The sequence below is a fragment of the Xyrauchen texanus genome, chromosome 43 (genome assembly GCF_025860055.1).
Source record: "Xyrauchen texanus isolate HMW12.3.18 chromosome 43, RBS_HiC_50CHRs, whole genome shotgun sequence".
NCBI lineage: Eukaryota > Metazoa > Chordata > Actinopteri > Cypriniformes > Catostomidae > Xyrauchen > Xyrauchen texanus.
In genome coordinates this window covers 24574814-24582983 of record NC_068318.1, presented here as the reverse complement: position 1 = coordinate 24582983, position 8170 = coordinate 24574814, and positions in this window count along the sequence as shown.

The window sequence follows — 8170 nt, the reverse complement described above, 5'->3', positions numbered from 1 at the left end:
TGTGTTTGTTGAGAGAGAGAGAAAGAGAGAAAGAACGTGTAGGTAGACAGGTTTCCACGCCTCTTTAATAGATCATGACTATAGTCACTAAATGCCAGCCGTCCTACTAACCCCCCTCCTCCTCCAAATAATTTTAAGATAACCTTTACATTTTCCTTCAGGCCAACATGTTTGAAGGTCCATCTGTTTTCTTGCACCTTGATCTTTGTTAGTGTTAGTTGTCTTAAATATAGGAGTGGTGCAAATTGCCAACTTTCTTGTGCAATTTGACAAACTCAATGTGGTAACTTTGTGATGAGTTGATTTCAATAACTCTTACTCTGATGACATCAGAGCATGAAACATGTGTTTCCTTCCTGGAGGAAGCTTTATAGATGGGTTTGGCCTAACAACAGTGTTTTTTAATTTTGTATTTATTTAATGTTTTTGCAGTGCGTTCCACCTTCTGCTGACACATAGAAGGTGTGCAAACTTGTTGTATTTACAGAAGATGACTGATGACTGTTCACAATTAGCTTGAGATGTGCTTGAGATGTCACTTGCCTGAGATGATCTACTGCTTTGGGGCAATAGTTGTACTATGCTGTCAACAACGTGCCTGATGACATGGCAGTGGTGGTTAAATTCTGCCACTAGGGGCAGCACAGAGCTCGGAGTCCAGTAGAGACATTCCTCTTGCTCAGTCACAGCCAAAGTATTTAGTGGAGTAAATCAGGTCTCAGGCCAGGGGTTTTCAAACAGGGATCTGGGGACCCACAGAGGGCTAAAAAAGGGTGCTTGAGGATCTATGAAATATTTCAGAGAGAAAAACAGTGTATACATTTATTTTTTATTTTTATTTTTTTAACTTTTTCAAATGTGACAGTATTAGGGCACTGAATGCATTCTCACATTAAAAAGACAGACAGGTGTCTCGACTCATTTTTGAAAGATGACATTCTTTTTAAACTGTCACATCATCTAAATATGTGGCGATGCTAAAGACACTGAAGAAACATGTAGCCTAGTGAAAAGTGCAGATAGATGGGAAAGCGTGTTCGGCGTGAACGTTTTATTCTGCTTTCAAAAGACAACAAAGAAATTTAAACTGATTTAAATTGTTTCTTTTCAGGTTTTGAAATCTAAAATTGCATTTACATTTGGTTAGAAATGTTAATGCAAAAAAATTTTTTTTATTTAATACTAACTTCATTGGCTTGAGTACAATATACAATCTAATTGTTTAATTTTACAAACAACACAGTATTATTATATATGTCAAAATTTTAATTTTCTCACATTGTATAAATAGGTCTTTAGAAATTAAAATATATATAGTTGCTTTTATATTTTAGAAAGTGTGGACACTCAAGGGAATCATCATATTTGGGGCTCTTTGGCATCAAAAAGTTTATTTAGACAAAAGTCTCTGTTTGCATTTCAGTATCATATTTTAAATAACCAATAAAATATCAAAACATTGGTATTATAAATTTAGTTTAAAAAAAAGTGTGTGTATGTAAATATATTAGTTTGGTCAGTAAAGTGATTGCCTCTTTTAAATGAAGGGCAGAACTTTTTTCTAACACTTTTGAGCATTGCAATTAATTTTTCTTCCAAATGGTCACTCTCCTTAAATATGTTTTAAATATGTAAACCAGGGGCGTAACTAGAGGGAGGGCTGGGTGGGCAGCTGCCGTAGGGGCCCAGTATGAGAGGTGGCCCCCAACTGTTGATAAAAATAAACCATAAACAGAGGACAGACACCCTAGATAGAGGGGTGATGAAAAACAACCAAGGCCCCCTAAGGAGGGGGCCCCGACAGTTTATTTGCACTGGGGCCCGCAAGATTCAAGTTACACCAGTGATGTAAGCTGACTAAAGACTGTTCTAGACTTAGCAGCTGATCAATATATGATATAATATTAATATTATATGGACAATCATAAAACTAGGTTAAACTCAATATTATGATCAAGTCTTTCTCATTGTAAATCTATTTATAGTGCTATTACTGATTACCGAATTGCTTCTGGTCTCCCCTCCCCTACCCTAGGTCCACTAGTGACATCAGATGGACACAAAACAATCCAAACAAAATGGATGTAAAGCTGTCACACAGTATTTGGCCACAGGGAGATGTTTATTGTGTTAATATAACAAAGGTTATCGGATGTATTAGTGGACACTGACCTTTCACAGTGATTGTTGAACAGTTTTTTTTTTATACTTCTTACTGTATAATGGTTGATGATCTGAACAGGGCAGGCTTATCTTTGGTCAGTGTAAAAGAGCAGCTTCCTTTAGATGAGCTGTGATGCACGTGTATGTCTCCCTTAGATGGCACTACTTTTCTCTGTCCTCAATCAGACTCTAATCCTGGATTAGAGGAGCATGTTACTGAACTGGGATTACTGTTCTGGTGCCAGCAATTTTATTATTGATTCTGTACCACCATGTTCCACTGACCCTGATATTCTGCTTCACTACTGTTTATTCTTACTTTAACTTCTAAAGTCATTCCTTTATTTCCCTTCTCTATCTATACATTTATCTCAAAATACAATATAGGGAAACTGGAGCTAGTTGCCACCAGGGGCATTGCTAGACATAAAGCTCTACTGGGGCACAGGCCCCCCATTACTCATATCGCTTTTTTATTCTTTCTTGAAAGCCTGCTGCATGCAAGAAGTGTGCAACACAATGCACTGTACAAACTTCACTTGCTTAATCCACTATTCATACACTGCAATAAGTACTGGGAAAGGTCAACATGTAGAAATATTAATCTTTATGAAAGTATTTAAATATCTTCAACATGCTATACATGAACATTCTTAACATGTTTTATAGCATATACTGTATATGCAAATAACTGTCAAGTAAGTCTATGGAATTGTATTAGCCAACATCAGGCAAAACAGCCTCAGACGAAGTGGCTTTAGACAAAAGGTCTCAGAATGTGGAGAGAGTTGGTCGCTAGGCAGAGTTGGTAGCTAAACTGGCTGAGTTAGGTTGCTAGCTTGCAAAACTAGCTGGGCCACCTCTAACTTTATAAATGCAGAAGTGTTGTTTCTATAAATTAACAACTAGCTAGCTAACATAATTGGTGTAAGTTTAAATTGACGTTTGAAACTCATTAAGTTTACTTGCAACAACAACTCAAAACAGCTCAAACTATAGTCCTTTTTAGTCGCTAGGAACTTAGCATGCAGCAGCCATAGTTACTGACAACTGTTTATGTAGTGTCCTAAACTAGCGCTAGTGAATTAAATGATTAATTTCATATACAAAAGATAGATTTGTTGTTATCAGACACAATCAAAGACAGTAGGCCTACTACAGAACACAAAAATGTGTTTATTTTCTCTGTAATTCTATAGACTTGACAGAGGTATTCCTGAGACTTAATTTTTTTCATCTGATGTCTGAAACCTGACTCTGACGGCTGAGGATGTAGTTTGTTTATTAAGACTTACCTCCCACATACTCATCTCTTTATGCTTTCCTGTCCCTGCTTCGTCCAAAGAATTTTCTAATGTCCAGCTACAGGAGCCAAAAATGTTTGTGTAAAAATAAGATCATCTGTATTATTTAGAAACATACTTTTTAGTTTGATCATGTTTTATAGCCTACCTCAATTCTGACTTGCATGCCGACACCTGGGTACTGTAGGGTTGCACCAGCTGTGCGTGAGTTCTCTCGTAACTTAGGATGTAAAGTTTACATTAAGGGCTTAGTTAGTTTGTAGCGAAGTTGGTTACTGTAATTTGGTTGCACCACCTTTTCTTAAGGCAAGACTTAACTAGTAGGTCATAAACTCTCCATAAAGTAATGCATAGTCACATAATATGACGTTTACCTGTATTGATCCAATAAACAGCCTTCAAATTTATGCATAGAAGTGTTAAAAGCCATGAATTTCAGTTTATCTCGCTACGGTTAATGTTCAAACCTTGTCTGCTCGTTTAACTGTCAGCTGTAATAAATTATATTCCCATTAAAATACTATACGTAATAAAAGTAGATTTAAGAAATAGTATATTTGCCCTGTGTAAATGACAATATATAGGAACTGTATCTAAAATAAATAAAGGGGTGATAAATAAATGCTAATACAATAGGCTGAAAAATAGACATTTATTCATTTTAATATCTTATATATTTCGTATATGTTGACACTTGACACCGAAGGACGCACCCTGAAAACTGCACCGTTTGAATGGTTTCAAAAAACATACTTAAAGGTATGTTTTTTTTTTCTCTCTTTTGTAAATGGAAACAAGTGTAAATGCAAACATCATCATATATTTTGAAAGAATTGATGACTATCAGGCAAAACATGAGTACATTGAGGTCATTAAATTAGTCTGCTTTTTTATTCCAACCATTACTCCTGGTCGGAGGCTTCCGTAAATATTTAGTTCATATGTAGGGTTACATTCTACCTAAGTTTAATGGTGCAATGCTCAAATATTTAGTAGTGGGTAAATTGTGACTTAGTGCCCATTTACGTCACAACTAGGCTAAGTTGTAACGCATGTATAGCTGGTGCAACCTGGCCCCTTTGCATGTGGCTGTGCCCGCTGCAGTGGCTTTGGTTATAGCAAGCGCAGGCACGCGCCACATGGAAATGGATTTCTTCACGCATGCATCAGATTTGTGTTTTCGGTTAAACTGCATTGCTTTGCTTTTACAAGCGTTGATTGGGTGGGTTACTGCGTTGCATTTAAATAGATCCATTTCTTTTTCCAGTATTATAAATCTAAATGAATGCACTGACAAATAAAGTAAATTGTTAAACTCAAACTTGAGAATTTACTGGGGCACAGCAGATTTATACTGGGGCACGTGCCCCAGTAAAAGGGGTCTAGTGATGCCTCTGGTTGCCACACTCCATACTCCAGTGGATATTACTCAGGGTAGGTTTATTTTTGAAAGTTAAGTTTCATAGGTACATCGAGCCTTACTTACAGTATTGCCTATAAAATGCAATCGAACATTTCTACTGTTGTTGCTCAGGGGGAAAAAATATACTTTTCATTGAACACTTTGACCACTATATGGGTAAACTATTTAATGACTTTTTTAGCTAACTAAAATTCAGCAAAAATGTAAAGTGAAAGTTAAAGATTGTGTTAAATTCTGTCTTCACAGGCAGTTACCTGTGTTTGACAAATGTAATGACCAGTGCTGGGGGTAATGCGATAAAAGTAACGGGTATTATGTAATCAGATTAGAGTAACAAGTAATGTAACGCAATGGTTTTTCATTTTATTTTAGACCATAATATCGGAGTTACTTTTTAAATAAAGTAACTTGTTGCTTTTGTACACATCTACTGCCCCTGTATTGTGAGAAATCAGAAGTAAAAGTGTGCAAACTTCAGGGAGGAGACGTAGTGCATGATGGGCATTGTAGTTCTATAGAGTGTGAGGCCAGAGACTATTTAGCGGAGCGAGATGAGTCACTTCTATTTAAATGAATGGGAGAAATTGGAACACCCAACCAAGAAGCTCTAGCACCCAACAGTCAATGGCTGTAGAAAGGATGTCCCACCTTACAGGTAAAAGAGCCAATCCCCTTTTAGATACAGACATCACCAGTCAATCAACTTGCTAACGAGCATGCGCATTTCGTGTTTTAACGTAATATGAGGTCATCATGAAACATGATTGATTCAGAGTGGCAGAGGACAATATCTAAAGAGTGTGCAACGTGCCTGAAAGTCGGCAGAGTTCAATATCTAAAGAAAAATAAACTCAGACATTGAACCTGTTTCATTGTCTCCTGACTTCTCCGTTGCCCATAATTTACGCAAAAGTAAATTAACACTTAACTTTCCATAAAAGTTTCTTATTTCTTACTTAAGTTACTTTTTTTATGGAGTAATGCAATATTCTAACAAGTTACTTTTAAAAGTAACAGTACCCATCACTGGTAATGACTGGCAATCTGCCTCATTTTTCAGGTTTATCTCAGTCAGTGAAGCATGAATACAGTTATGTAATACATTTAGCACTCTACCATAATTTTGCTCTTTTCATATCACATGTCTTCTATTGTAAGCCTCTATTTCTTTCTCCTGTCCCATTATTATATCCCTCCTTTTCATCTCTCCATCATGTCTTTATCTCTCCATGACTGTAATCCTCAATGAGAGGACTAAACAGCCAGTTAAGATCTGTCTCACAGATTAGCACCATGTTGGGTCTATGCATCAAGGTCTAGTAGCAGGATGACAGGCAATTAGATGTAAGATGGATAGAGATATATGTAATTACAGGAAGACTAAACATTATATGGGAGAAAGGAGCTAGTTGTCACACTTTTTGCTCCCAAATGTTTCCAATTCATAGACACACACCTTAAAGAAATATTCCTGATTCAATACAAGTTATGCTCAATCGACAGCATTTGCGGCTTAATGTTGATTACCACAAAAATTTATTTTGACTCATTTGACTCTCTTTTTCTTAAAAAATAAATTAATTGGTTACAGTGAGTCACTTATAATGAAAGTGAATGGGGCCAATTTTTGGAGGGTTTAAAGGCAGAAATGTGAAGCTTATAATTTTAGAAAGCACTTACATTAATTGTTCTGTTAAAACTGTAATATTTGAGCTGTAAAGTTTACAGCGTTACATCGTCATGGCAACGAACGTGTAAAATTGGCTATACCTTCACCCAGAGTTGGTTAGTGACCTATTTTATTACCCTGAAATTATGTTAGCATGCATATTATTTATGTCATGTGGCTACACTTTTGAAACGGTGAGTATTTTAACATGTACAGATTGTAAGTCATTGATTGTAAGTGCCTGCAACCCAGATCAAATTTTTTGTGGCAATCAACATTATGCTACGAATACTGTCGATATGACTTAACTTGTATTGAACTCGGAATATTCCATCAAAGTCATTTTATCAAAAATGTATGCATTATATGAAATTAAAACCAATGAAACACACATGATGACTTCCAAAGGGTGAATTAACCCTTTAAGACTAGACACAATGTTGGGTTTATTCAGAGAACTATTTACTTTTAAAAGCCTCAATGAGTAAAATTAAAACTAGTAACAATGTGTCCTCTGTGTTGAGAGATGGACATGAGAAGATCCATATTACATTCAAGAGGCTTGATTGTCTGTCATATGTGCAGATTTCTAAGGTCAAAGGTACAGTATGTATGTAGATGGTCAGGCTTATTTATGTCTGTCCCTGCAGGGAAGTGTGTTTGATTGTGAAGATGTAAACCCCAGCATTCTTTAAAAAAAAAAGAAGGTTAGTAGCTTTTATTAAACCAAGCTGATGGCAGTGTTGGTACTGATTGCAGTGCATCCCCCCTTCCCTGTATTTTATAGGTTACTGAAAGATTTCAGCAGCTGCATGTAAGAAGATTAATGTGGAATTAACGTCATTCCTTTGTCATTATAGAAATAAATTGATATTTGGCTTTAATCGGAGGGAGGGGTTGGAGGGAAAAAAACCATGTTGGAAGAACACACAGGCTTTAGGCAGGGTGGGGTGGACTATGGGAGACAGAGAACACTTTCCGTATACACACAAGTGAAGCCAGAAGTCATTAGACGTGGAGATTTAAATTGCAAGATTACCTGCTACAATGTAACCATTCCTACCCAGCATGGAACTATTGCTTCGAATGAGATCAGAGGGTATGGGCAACACTCAGAATTGGAAAGGATGCTAGGTGAGGGGCTCTGGAGTTTTAGACTGATCCCACAGTGGAGCCTTTGTGACTGGGGAGCATTTCTGAATTTCTCCCCACATCAAACCCTGGAGCTCAGACCCTAGCCATGAACTTGGTTCAGTCAGGATTTAGGCTGTTGTGCCTGGCCGGGCTGTGGCCCTTTGCCCTGCTCAAAGGAAACAACAATCCAAACCACCGCAAGAACAAGGATGTCTATCTGGGGGAAAACACACGGCACAAGCATGGAGGGTGAGGATACCTGTGCTTGCTCTGATTTTGCATGATCGGAGCATTGATTTATATGAGCAGGATTCATTTTGTGTGTATTTAGCAGATCTAATAGTGCTTTAATTTGAACACCACAGAATTTTAAACACTTGCATGGTAGTTTGCTTATGGTACATGATAGGGCCTAATACTAAAACAGTACAGTTGTTACCATAAGGATGTATTTCTACTTTATCTAATCCATTTATT